Genomic DNA, 14,253 nt, shown 5'->3' on the forward strand with positions numbered 1-14,253 from the left:
AAAGAAGGGGGTCAGTAAAATATAATGCACAGAACAGAACAAATCCTCAGTATAGTATAAAAATAAAAATAAATTACTACAAGTATTGAGCAGAATTTAACAGTAGATGATGTCCCATAGTATGATTTGGATTTAGTTTAGGGACCTAAAGACCTCAGCCATCAAGCTGCCTCCCCCTACTGGCCATTACACAGCTGAAACCGCGCTGGGCAAGCCAATCCAAGGACCCCTATACCCCACGACTCCTGTAGTCCTCCATCAGGGATGACTTTACTTTAGGCCGGCAAAACAACTTGGCAGGTGGGCAGTTTGAGTACCGAGAAGAGAAACAGAATAGGTAAGGGTTACTAACAAATTATAACTATCCTGTTACTTATGTTCTGTGGTGGGTTGGCACCCTGCCCAGGATTGGTTCCTGCCTTGTGCCCTGTGTTGGCTGGGATTGGCTCCAGCAGACCCCTGTGACCCTATTCGGATTCAGCGGGTTAGAAAATGGATGGATGGATGTTACTTATGTTTTAGTGCTAATCACTAACAACAGAGATGCAGTCTGTACAGTTAATCAGCAGCTCTAGTCAGGATATGCTAACTTGAAGTAGTGAGTCTTCGGCCAGGATTTAAAAGCTGTGACTGAAGGGGCATCTCTTATAATAGCAGGCAGACCATTCCACAGTTTAGGGGCCCTGTAACTAAAAGCTCGACCACCCACTGTTATTTTTATTAATTCGTGGTATCATAAGTAGACCGGCATCTTGAGATCTTACTGTGCGCTCTGGTTTGTAAGTCATGATAAGTTCAGACAAGTAAGCCGGACCTTGGCCATTTAATGCTTTATATGTTAAAAGGAGGATTTTGAAAAATGCCCTAAACTTAACTGGGAGCCAGTGTAAGGATTTAAGAACTTGAGTTATATGTTCGAATTTTCTTGTTCTTGTAATAATTATGGCAGCGGCAATATGGATTAACTGGAGGCTGTATAAAGAACAGTTTGAACATCCAGTGAACACCGCATTGCAGTAGTCAATCCTACTAGAAATAAATGCATGAATTAATTTCTCAGAATCCTGATTATTTAGAAAATGCCTTCATTTCCCAACATTTTTAAGATGGAAGAAACGTGATTTGGACAACTTTGTAATGTGCGCTGTAAATGACATGCTAGAGTCAAAGATAACTTCTAGATTGCGTGCTCTATTCAGTAAAATTAGTGGTGATTCCAGCTGAGATAAATGATGACAAAATATTGTTGTGATCAGCGTCATTCCCTCCAACAATTAACATCTCTGTTTTATCTGTGTTTAAAGATAGGTAGTTCTCATCCATCCACTCCTTTAATTCACTAACACAACTAATTAAAGCCGTTGGACAAACCTCATTTTATCTAAATGAAAAGTATAACTGGGTGTCATCTGCATATGAGTGATAATTAACATGTTTCCTAATGAGAAATCCAAGTGGAAGCATGTAAATTGAAAACAGTAAAGGTCCGAGTACTGAGCCCTGCGGGACACCATATCTCACTTCTGTGTATAATGATGGAGTCCTGTCAGCACATTTCTGTACATATTGGAATCGATTTGATAGTATTTTAGAGAGAAAAGGTACATTTGAAACGGGTCTATATTAAGTATGTATGGGTGTAGGTCTGACGTTTTAAGTAATGGTTTAATGACTGACACTTTAATTCATCAGGTACTGTGTAATTCAATAATGAACTATTGAAAATGTTTAGCATAGGTGCTGCAAGAACATCCATTGCACTTTTTACTAGTTTTGTTGGCACTGGATCTAGAGAACAAATAGTGGGTTTCATTTTAGAAATTAAAGTTAAGACTTCCTGCTCAGTTACAGGATTAAAATTACTGAAGTGCTGAATACAATGTGAGACAGGGTCTGCTAAGCTGGTATGTGGTTTGTACTGTGATGCTGAGATCTGGGATGTTATATTCTTAATTTTCTCATTGAAGAAGTTCATAAAGTCTGTGCTGTTAATATCTTTTGGTATTTTGCACTGTAGATCTGAATTCCCATTTGTTAATTGAGCCACTGTTCTAAACAGTACCCAAGGATTTTTATTATTGCTATCTATTATTGTAGAATAGTATTCTGAGCGAGCTTTAAAGAGAGCTTTTTTATATTTTTAACACTCTCTGTCCATGCAGTTTGAAAGACATGTAGCTTTGTTGTTCTCCATCTGTGCTCCAGTTTTCGACACTCTAATTTAAGAGCTCTTGTGTTTTCATTAAACCAGGGTGAGTTTCTATGTGCTTTGATCACTTTTGTTTTAAGGGGAGCCACTGTGTCCAGAGCATCTCTCAAGGTCACATTATAATATGATGTTAACTGATCTAAGTGGTTTTCCAAAATTACCCACGACTTGCTCCAAGTATCTATAAGACAGAGTAATAGGTTTATATGTTCACTAGCAGAATACCCGCGCTTCGCAGCGGAGAAGTAGCGTGTTAAAGAAGGTACGAAAAAGAAAAATTTTAAAAATAACGTAACATGATTGTTAATGTAATTGTTTTGTCATTGATATGAGTGTTGTTCTCATATCTATCTATCTATCTATATATATATATATATATATATATATATATATATATATATATATATATATATATACATATATATATATATATATATATATATATACATATATATATATATATATATATATATATATATATATATATATATATATATATACATACATACACTGTATGTATATATATATATATACCCCGTGCTTGGCAGCGGAGAAGTAGTGTGTTAAAGAAGTTATGAAAAAGAAAAGGAAACATTTTAAAAATAATGTAACATGATTGTCAAAGTAATTGTTTTGTGTATTTGGCGGCAGCGTCACAAAGTTGTTTTTGGTAGCTGCATCAGAAAATGTACCACGACGTCTGACACGCCTCCTTTTTACTGTTTTCTCACAGCTTGGATTGTCATATATATATATACACACACATACATACATATATATACACATATATATACACATACATATCTTCATATCTACATATCTATATACATATCTACATATACACACATATATATATACATACCTATCTACATCATATATACACACACATACATACATACACACACACAAATTATATATATGCATGTATGTATGTATGTACGTATGTGTGTGTGTGTGTGTGTGTGTGTATGTATATATGTATGTATGTATGTATATATATATATATATATATATATATATATATATATATATATATACATACACATACATACATACATATATATACACATACATATACTTGTTTGTATAGCTTTTATATATGTGTGTGTATAGCTTTGGTCACTGAGTGCAAGGGAGAAATAATAAAATATAGTCTATAAGTTATTAAACAGTAAAACATTAACGTTTTAAGAAGTACAGGTACATTGAGCACTACTGGAGTGGTTGGTAAACTACATTTTAAAGACTGTGTAACACAACAGGTAAGTAACTAACAGCAGCTAAAATATATATGGATCATCTCTCGGTAGTAGATCCCTTTTGAAAGGCGCTACACGACGGCTGTGGTATAGAAATTACATTTTCTATGTGAACGCTCAAATTTGTGCCTCTGGTAATGTGCCTTACCGCATTTAAAGAAAATTAGTTTTGTGTCCTCTGCAGTGTTAAGAGAAAGGCTTTGGTTTGGGATAAAAGGAAAAAAGGTGTAAAGAAAGGAAAGTTGCCTTTTTCTTTTATATAGTATAGAGAGATGTGTTCGCTGACGTTATGATCGCCTTTTGGGGACAGTCGCGTGGGTCTTGTGTAGACTGGTGAGACGCCCCGCCATTAATCAGCTGTGATGGCACTGTCAGTCCTCCACTCGTGTGCGTGTCTTCATAATCCGGGGTGAGAACCTCATAATCGTATCGTGCAAAAGAAAGTGTGAATCGCCTTAATATTATTTTGCCGTGGTGTAGAAAAGGGGTCCCGTGTTTGCACTTGTCTGGGCTATAGCGCAGGGGGAGGATGAAAAAAATTAAAAGTGCTCACTTTGACTTAAAGCAGAAGCGCAGTCAGCGTCTCAAAGGCCGGCACAGCTATGCGCGCGCTGGCTGCTCGACTTTTGCAGGGCAGGAGACCACAGTTTTGCAGACACGCTCATGATATCAAAAGTCTCAGCTCTTTGGAGGTCATTCATATATATATATATATATATATATATCAAAATACCCGCCCTACAGCGGAGAAGTAGTGTGTTAAAGAAGTAATGAAAAGAAAAGGAAACATTTTAATAATAACGTAACATGATTGACATTGTCATGAGTGTTGCTGTCATAAATATGCCTGCCTAAATAAGTCACCCTCGCTTTGCTCTTTATTTACTGTTCATTTAATCATGGCTAAAGGCGGAAAAATTATAAAATGGAAGGAGGATGGCTTTACCAAAACAATTATTGATGGCGAATCGATTATTCATAAAGCTTGAATTGGTGATCTGTTTTTCTGTGTTAACCTCATATTTTTTCATACTTCTTCTCAAACTAAGATGGTGCGAGGGTAAAATGAATCGGGATGCGCTGATCAAAGTAATCGGTGTACCAGGAAATCATGCATTGACAAAAGCTCCCTTTGCTTGTAATGCAAAGTGTGATTAAATGCATTATTTTTAACGCGTTATGGAGCACATGCATCGAAGCTTCTCAGCTGTGCTTGTGCTAAGAAAAGGAAAGATTTTAAAAATAACGTAACACGATTGTCAATGTAACCTTTTGTAAGTAGTGCCTGGAGGATTCAGTGTGGAGAAACTCTATAGAGACAGCGTGTGTATTAACTTGTGGATTTTTCTGTGAGTATTTGGTGGCAGTCTGACGAAGTTGCTTCGGAAGACGGCGTTAGCTGCGGAGCTCAGCTCAGAGCCAAATGAGGTAAATGGGAGGGAGATGATGACGTGACTCCCCACCCGCCTTTAACTGTCAATCCCCCACAAACACAGTCTCTCGGAATTTGCATAAGCACACCCCATTCACCTACAATTTTAACTTAGTTACAAAGTGATCAAAACTCTTGTTTATATCCTGCGTCCTCTCATTAAACTTGTATCCCGCATTACCTGTGGGCATGTGAAACGCCAGCGTAGCCTGTCTATGAACTTAATTTAAAGTTTAGGTTTACACCTTGCTTTCTTTCCGAGGTAGCAGCACTCATGAATATGGTAGTATATGTCACTCGCTCGCTTCTTATTGTTTCGCTGCCTTCTCAATTATATAATGCATGTTTTCTTAAGCGCTTTTGGAGGTCTTCCTGGTTTTCTACGCTGCGCTGACAGTCAGTTCACCTGATTACGGAGGCGTGATGATGTCACACGAAACTCCGCCCCCCCACGTCATTCCAGCTCAACTCCATTACAGTTAATGGAGAAAAATACCTTCCAGTTATGACCATTAGGCGTAGAATTTCGAAATGAAACCTGCCCAACTTTTGTAAGTAAGCTGTAAGGAATGAGCCTGCCAAATTTCAGCCTTCTACCTACACGGGAAGTTGGAGAATTAGTGATGAGTGAGTGAGTGAGGGCTTTGCCTTTTATTAGTATAGATTCAAGCATAGATTAGTTTAAGGTTTCCAACTGTATCCAAAATATAAGCAGAGTTAAATAAGTGTTGGCAAATGAATGCAACTTGGTTGAGTAGCAGGTCATTTTGTGTCATCTAGATGGCTGGCTGTCTTGGTGGTCTCTGGTCTGGTATGGTCACTTGATTCACTTGAACAGCAGAGAGGGGAGTATCATGGCTGGAATCGGAGAGCCATGGCATTGGCTTCAGCTGTGCATTTAAGCCAGTCCTGCAGTCTTTAACATGCTTCTTGGACCAGTGGGTTGTGCAGTATATTTTTCAGTGGTTTGGCTCTTCAGTCCAGTTTCAGGTCTGTCTCAGTCCCCATTATATTGCTGGCCAAAACTAAATTGCTTTCTTGAGAAACTATTTTACTGTATGTATTATTTGATCTTGTGAATCGTAATTAATGCCCCAAATAAAAACTGGCTTACCCAGTCTCTTTTTAAAAAAGACAGTAATAAAAGAATTTATATCAAGCTATACGCTAAATATTACACTTCATATATATATATCTTTTATTCTGCACATCACTTGGAAGATTTGACTTTCGTCAAACACACGCCACTTCACCTTTTACACATCATGTTTCTGAAGGAAGTCTATTTGAAGACCGCAGTAGTGACCTTTAATGGAGCTCATTCAGGTGCGTGATGCTGGGTAACAACTGTGGTGTTTATCAGTAACTTGTTGGTGTAAGTGCTTGGCCCGAGACTGAGGAGGGATTTGGTGCTGAGGGGTGTCAGATTTATACGATTAGAGGAGACTGTCATAAGATGAGCAGTCAAGGAAGGAATAATCGGCGGACTGTGGGAAAGGTTTTAGGAGAATTAAAGAAAGATCACAATAATGTGGTGTTGCTAGGTGGCCAGTAGAGGGCACCCTTAATTGTGTTTTTTTTTTTACCATGCATGGCTAACTTGAGTATTGACCTTTATCTGGCATTTTTCAAAATAATTTCATGTTGATGTTAAACTTAACACATGCCTGTCCTTGTAAGGGAGCAGAGCAAAATGTTGTCCTTATAGCTGTATATAATCACTCAGTATCTGTCCTGTTTTCCTGCTGAAGGCTGTAGTGCTAGCAGGGTGAACCGGTCCAACCTGACTTCTGTATCCACTGCAACCACTTCCAGCTAAATCTGGGCAATATGTAGGGTTTCGGAAAGATGCATTCTATAGACTCTGTTACTAAGTTCACGACTTCAGATTTGAAGCAGCCAATTGTGAACTGCTTCAATGCATTCTGGGAAAAGGTGTTAGCAATTAACAATGCCTTAACGGCAAAGATGATCCACGGCTTTGGTTGCCAAGCTGGGGTGCTCATTGTCTTGTTCACAAGCAGACGATGATGCTATGCCCACCTTAAATGGACTTAATATACTAACCAGTATACAAAAAAATCTTGTTCCTTTTTCATAGGGTCTTCTAATTCAGTGCTTGTCAACACCACCAGGTCATGAGTGCAGTTACTTACAATGGTGGTGGGTTGCCACTCCAATCACGCTTGTTCCCTCCTACTCTGATAATTGTGCTCAGTTCACCTAGAGGGATGGACCAAAACTCTGACCATCGTACTTGACTCAGCAAGGGGGTCAAAAAAACTCGCTATAATGTTCAGTTCACTAAAGGGGTCCCAAGATGCTTGCAAGGGAAACAGTGGAATGCCATACCAGATTGGTTTAGAAATACTGCACATGGTGGCCACAAAGATGCACATGAGGACAAAAAGTGTGCTGATCCACGACCAGGGCGGCCTTCACTTTGTTGCTTCTTTTAATAGGAACCTCTTCCAGTACTCCATGCTAAGAATACTGAAATCAGTGCTTGAATTGGAACAGAATTATTGGTGGCACTTTGTTTATGGTGATACTCCTTCATTCGTTCAAAGAACAAGGGTATTGGGAGTGTCCCCTGTGAAACTTCTAGCACTGTAGGTGTGGTGTTCCGATACTCCTACTTAGAAACTGAAAGAGGTGCTGGTACTACTAGTGGACCTCTTCAACCACTGGCTGAGATGTGTAGTAGTTGAGAGTCACTCTTGTCCAACTGGGAGCCCATTATCCAGTAAGTCTTAATGTCATGTCCCTCTCTTACATAAAGAAACAGCCCAAACTGTACTGTTTGATGCCCTCTCTTCAGTCACCAGTCTTTCTTTTCTGTGACACTATATCTGCTTTTTTATTACTCCCTGTCCTTAACCCCCTCACATTTTGTCGTCTCTCAGTTTATGTGAAGAAGTGGGAATGGAAGTTTTCAGGATTAGGATTAACTGTAAGAAAATAACGATCATGACTTTGGTTAGCTTACCTCCTCTATTAAGGACACTTGCCCTCCGTGATGATGCCTGTGCCACGAGACCCCCTTTAGAGCTCTTTTACTTGTGAGTGTTCACACTTGGATTTCCTTCTGTGGTTTCCTCTTCTGTAAAGCCACTTCAGCTGTTGACTTTCTGAGGTTCGATGTTTGCACCAATGGGGTGGATTCTGATTGGCTGAAACTCCTTGAGCTGTACCAAATGTAAAAGGCCCCCGTCTGTTTATTAAATTGAGTTGTGCGTTTGTGCTAAACTTATCTGTGACAGTGTGCTGCAGAAGGAGGAGGCATGGCAGTAAATGTATATGTTGGACTAAACCATCAATGGCCTGGCAGACTGTTTACTGACCTTATTCAAGCATAAGATTGTCAAATCTGCTTAATCTAGATGAGGTTTCAGTGGGCACCGTGCAGTTGCCAATTCGCCTAACAAGCATAGCTTTTGGAAGTGAATGAAAAAACCCACACAGACAACACTTGCATCCTCTGTAAGAAATGCTATCTGCGTCCACCTTCAACCTTCTCTTCAGACCTCCTGCTGCTCCAACCATTGTCCATCTTTCTTAATTTATCAGTCCTAATGATTTTGCTGCCTTCTCCACTTTCAAAGTCATTAACATAGAAAAAATAGCTCAACCATCCTATGGCTCATGTCTCTGTTGCTCTTTTTTATTATTATTATTATTATTATTATTATCATTATCATCATGCTTATATTCACCTGTCTGTTGCCTGGTACAAATCTTGTAATCGATATTTAACACACTTCCTATTGTCCAAATGACTTGAAATGTTGCACACTCACTTCTGATGACACTACATGAATCAAGAATCTGTTTCACTAATTGATCAATTAATCCAGGTTAATTAAGAAATGAAATGTTCATATGAAGAATAGTTCAAGATTTCACCAATAGATGGCGCTAGTAACGGATAGAAACATTATCCAATAGACGGTGTTAGTATCGGTTAGGACATTTCATTCGAGAATATTTGAAAAATTTTCCAAGACTAAAAAGCTAAAAATAATATACTGTATATATAAAAAAATACTTTTTAAAAGCCACGCTTATATTAAGTTAAAAAGTGTACTAAAAAGATAAGTCTCTCATACATCACTCGTAAAATAAAAGCGTGGGTGCTTTTCATTAATCAACATTCAAAAAACACTTCTTAAAATCTTAGCAAAGCACCCACGCTTTTATTTTACGAGTGATGTATGAGAGACTTATCTTTTTCTTTTTAGTACACTTTTTAACTTAATATAAGCGTGGCTTTTAAAAAGTATTTTTTTTATATATGTATTATTTTCATCCTCCTCTCCTGGAAGTGACTGTCAATTCTGACATGCGCTGTAACCACAGACCTGCCACCTGTGCACTGACCCCATTCCTTCATATCTTTTCCAGTTCTTCTCTCCTTCCTTGATCCTCTACATCTCTTTCCTTTTGAATGCCTCACTGGCCATTGGTATCTTCCCTGGTGATTTCAAGGAGTGTCATGTGCACCCTAATTATCAAAGAACCCATCCGCTATTGTGAATTACTGCCCTCTCCCCCTTCTGCCATTCCCATCCAAGACTATAAAATGCAAAGTCCACAAGCGACCCTCCTCTGATTTCTCCAACAACTTCTTCTAGACCTTCTTCAATCAGCATTCCACACAAGCCACTCTACTGAGACTGTGCTGCTTTCAGCTTCAAAATGCTCTTAGATCTGCTCCCCTCTCCTCTGCCCTCACAATGTTACCTGGTGCATGCTTATCTCTTCCCTCGAGCCCATGGTTCTGCTTTGGACTGGTTCAAGTCCTCCCTTTCTGACCAATCCTTTTGGGCAACTCTCACTTGGTGGGGCTTCATTCAATTGCTTTCAGATCTCTCCAGCTCCTCCTGCTTGACTGGTGTTCTCTGTTTGTTTCAGTCCCACTACTCATCTGCTTCTATCTCTGTTGCTGCTGGGATCCAGTTCACATCTCTTATCTGGACCTACAGTTCTGCTCCTCAATACCACCAGTCTTTGATCTCTCCGGACATTCCTTCAAGAAGTCTCTGCTCTAAGCACTGCATGCCTGCTGAGCATCCCTCCTCTTGTCAGACGTGCCAAGGCCAGACAGAGCTTCTCTGTTCTTTCTCCAAAGACGTAACATGATCTACCTTTTTCGAGTTGAAGCTACACTCAATTTACTCGTGTTCTGGGGTCTTTTAAAAACACACCTTGTCATGAAATAATCTAGAACTGCTTGGTGTCTTTTCTAGGGGATAGCTGCTGCTGTACTGGCAACAAGTTTAGGGTACACACAGATAAGGAGCGTTGGCTTGAGCTGGGAGAGTTGAGCTCCGTTAAGGCAGGGGATGGGACAGCAGGCTGCTTGTGCTGATCGACTCATTTACAACACAAAAGACGCTGATGGAGAGGTGTGAAGGGATTTAAGGTGTGCTGGGATTACAAGTTTTTTGTAGGCTTCAGGAGGTCTAGTTTTAAATGCCTCCCAGCTTTCTCTGGCTGGTTTTCTGGTTTCCATCTATATTTATTCATGGGTTGATAAATAATGTTAAACAGAAGTGAACCATAAATTTGGTTACATCATGTTTTCCAAACACTAACTGGTCATGAATAGTTATGACAAGCTTTGGTGGAATGAATGGCCTTTTCTTGTCAAAATGGCACCAGTGATCTCAAGCTGGCCCACATTAGTGTATTGCTGCAGGTTAATGTTAATCTTCTGCTCTGTAAAGTAACAAGGTGACCTGCCAGACAGGCACATTCACATTTTCAGGATCTGTTCATTGGTTAATAAAAGCTGGAGTTGATGTCCAAGTTTCCATTATAAGTATCAGGCAGGATTATCTAGAATCCCACCTGGGATGCTAAGAAGGGAAGCCAGAATGTAAGGACAGCAATGGGACTGGCACCCCATCTGGGTTAGGATCCGTTGGACAAAACATTAGGCCTCCAATTCTGGAATGGCTAACCCCAATTCGCAAAACTGCAGCATCCCAGGGCCACGGTAACCACATGGACACCCACAGACCATGATGGGAGTTGTAATGCTGCGAATCAGCCCTGCTTGGGTCCCTTGGGGGACACCAGGGGGGTTGCTGCAGGGATTCACAATCCCAGTTTTTTGGGGCTCTCATCAGCCTTTGTCCTGGTACTGCAAGTACTCCTGGGTCCAATATTAAAGGAAGCCATCCATGCTCCTACAATGGAGTCAGAGTAGGGAGGTAAAAAACCAACAGTCTGTGGAGAGAGATGGCTAGAGAGAGAAGAAAAGGAAGGAAGAAGAATATTTGCTCATTATTGTGCTTGTGCAACCTTGGAAAAAACGTTTGTGAGGTATATTGATAATAAAAACCTTTGTTTTAAAACCCTTGACTGTATTTGTGTTGTGTTTTAGAGTTTGGGGATTGGAGGCGCCCCCTATCTGTCAGACCGTGTAGAAGTCTCCAACATGGCAAGTGATATGGCATATCACAACAGCCTTACGATGAAGGCCTTGACATTGATTTGAATCCAGTCTGAGGTGAGAAATGTGCAAAGTTGATGCCAAGATGAACACAGACATAGGGCTTTGGATCCCCGAAATATCATATGACAGCTCCAACTAATAGACCATACACAAATTCAGGTGTTTTCTCATCATCCATCTTGGATGATAACATAAATTCTAATCTCAGCGCCAGAGAGTAGTGACATGGTGTATGTTGATTAACACAAATAAGAATTTCAGTGCACACACGATAATATGGACCCTGTAAACAAAGTAGAGTTGTCATTGCGATGCCCTGCATTCACTGTTTTGAAAGATTATCTGTGCCTGTTCCTTACCTGCTTGGCAGACGTATAGGTAGCCAGAGCTGGACATTCTGATATCATCAGGCTTCTGTTGTTCCTGTACTATCGTCAAAGTTCTTGTTTCAGGATAGTCGTTTCCCTTCAACCACGTGGCTTTAAACTCGGTGTCTGACATCGAAAATCAGAAAGTGCACAAAAAAGAACACAAAATCTCCTGTGTGTATTGAAAGAAAAAAAAATCCTCTTCTGACCTCACACGTTTAAAGTTGTGGCACCAATGAAGGCCAGCGTGACACTATATGACTGTTTTTGCACTTTCCGGTGGTAGCGTTCATTTGGATAATCTTGTGTAGTGGGACACAGCACTCTGCGACCAAGTGCAAAAAATATGGAAGTGGTAAGGGTGGGCTCTTGTGTGTGTGCAAGATGACAACTGGTAGCGTTCAGCCAGAAGTACAAAGCATAAAATTGTCCATAAAGAACAAAGAGCCCAATTAAATCAGCAAGAAGAAGTACAGAGAAGAGCAGTGGTAGCCTCCAAAAACTGCACCACACCCAGGACATGCTGGTGGCACTTTGGAGCGAACACAACCATGTATTTCAGTGTTTCTCACCGTCACTGCCGCCAGTGGGTCATGAGTTGCTACTGTTTAAATTTATGGTGGATCACCCTCCTGTTCTAACGACAGCACTTGACTCACCAAGCTCTTATAATTACACTCGGTTTACTCTGGTTGGTTATGATAACGCTTGATCTGAGGGGAAAAAAAAGTGGGTAATGACACCAAAATGTTTGAGAAACAACGGTCTATCTGATGCCTCATCTTTATCATACAACCACATGAAAGGAGCAACAAAAATGATACTCCAAAATGTGTCAACCTAATGATCTGATCACTACACAATGGAATATTGAAACTGCCGATAAATGGGGAGGGAGTTGTGTAATTCATCTGTCTCGGTCCCTCTGTCACACCAAGACTGAATGGAAAAAAGAAAAAGACAGTTGGAGACTCGCGCCAGAACTTGCCGTACTTGGAAAACATTCGTATGGCTACTGGCACCGGCTGTCATGGGGGGCAGCAGTAGCGCAGTCGGGAGAGCGGGTTCGATCCTGGCTCCCGGCATGAGAATGCAGCTGTTGTGTCCTTGGGCAAGACACTTAACCTACCTTGCCTGCTGGTGGTGGTCGGAAGGATTGGTGGCGCCAGTGTTCGGCAGCCTCACCTCTGTCAGTGTGCCTCAGGGCAGCTGTGGCTACAAAGTAGCTTATCATCACCAGCGTGTGAATGTGTGTGTGAATGGGTGAATGACTGTTGTGTTGTGAAGCGCCTAGGGGGGTTCTTGAACTCTAGTAGGCGCTATATCAAATACAGGCCATTTACCATGATGTGGTGAGCTTACGATATCTTGGGAATTTCAGAGGTTGTGAGGCAGTTGTGTGATTCCTTGTTGTGAAATCCGACATCCACAAGATGATGACAACATCCAGACAGTTGTTACCTTTTTGACATGCTTTCCTACTCGAAGTCCTGCAGTGTGTAAATTCCGTTATTAACAAATGTGAACTCATTTTAACAGAGTCGAACTGCAGACCTATACAGCTTTGCGCTGATGATGAGAATCAAATTGCACAAATCTCATAACATTGAGCTGCCTTTGCATTGCATGTCAGTCAGTGTTTTGTGAGAAGGCCAATCATTGGTGGTTTTCGCAACACACCTAAGGCCTACCTCGTGTATCCTTTATATGCGGGTTAAGGTTAGGGCTATGAGTGAGTTATCTCCCTCAGGAGTAATGATGACTATCAAGTATGTGTGTCATGTAGTAGGAATGTCATAAAGTGCTGTGGGTCACAGCCAGTGATTTCTCTGTAAAAATCATGTGACATAAACATGCAATTCGATTGGCTGTTCAGCAGAATTTTTGAATCACAGAACTTAGGAAGTTTTTGATCACCCTGGGCTGATCAGAAGACCCCGTAAAAAAGAGAACAAGTGTGAAAAACAAACATCAGAACAAGTTGGCTGTTGAGTCCAACAAGTTTGGCAATCTGATTCATCTAATTTCTACAGAATAACATCAAGTCGAGTTTCGCAAGTCTCTAAAATCCTCCGTCTGCCACACTAATTGGTCACTTATTCAACGTGTCTGTGTTTCTCTGGGTGAGGAAAAACTTCCTAAATATGTGAAATCTGCTTGGAAGAAGTTTCTAGCCGTGTTCTCGTTCATGTTCTCCTTATGTCAATGTAATCTGCTGTACTAATTCCCTTTGCGATTCTGAGCACTTCAATGACATTGCCTCGTAATCTACGGTTAAACTAACGGGATTCACCTTCTTCAGTCTTTCCTTACAGCTCGGAGCTCACAGAGAGAAGGCTTCAACCAGATTTGGGCTGACACAGAAGAACTCAAAGGGAGAAGAAGAAGAGGTAGCAAGACGTCCACCCGGTGAGCCAAGCTCTTCTTTTGGTAGTCATTTTCAAAGCACAACAAAAGTCACACTTTTATTAATATTATTATTTGTTTTTAATACAGCGTTTTTTTTTTTTATTTCTTTCAAG

Source organism: Polypterus senegalus, chromosome 18 (assembly GCF_016835505.1).
Source record: "Polypterus senegalus isolate Bchr_013 chromosome 18, ASM1683550v1, whole genome shotgun sequence".
Taxonomy (NCBI): Eukaryota; Metazoa; Chordata; class Cladistia; order Polypteriformes; family Polypteridae; genus Polypterus; species Polypterus senegalus.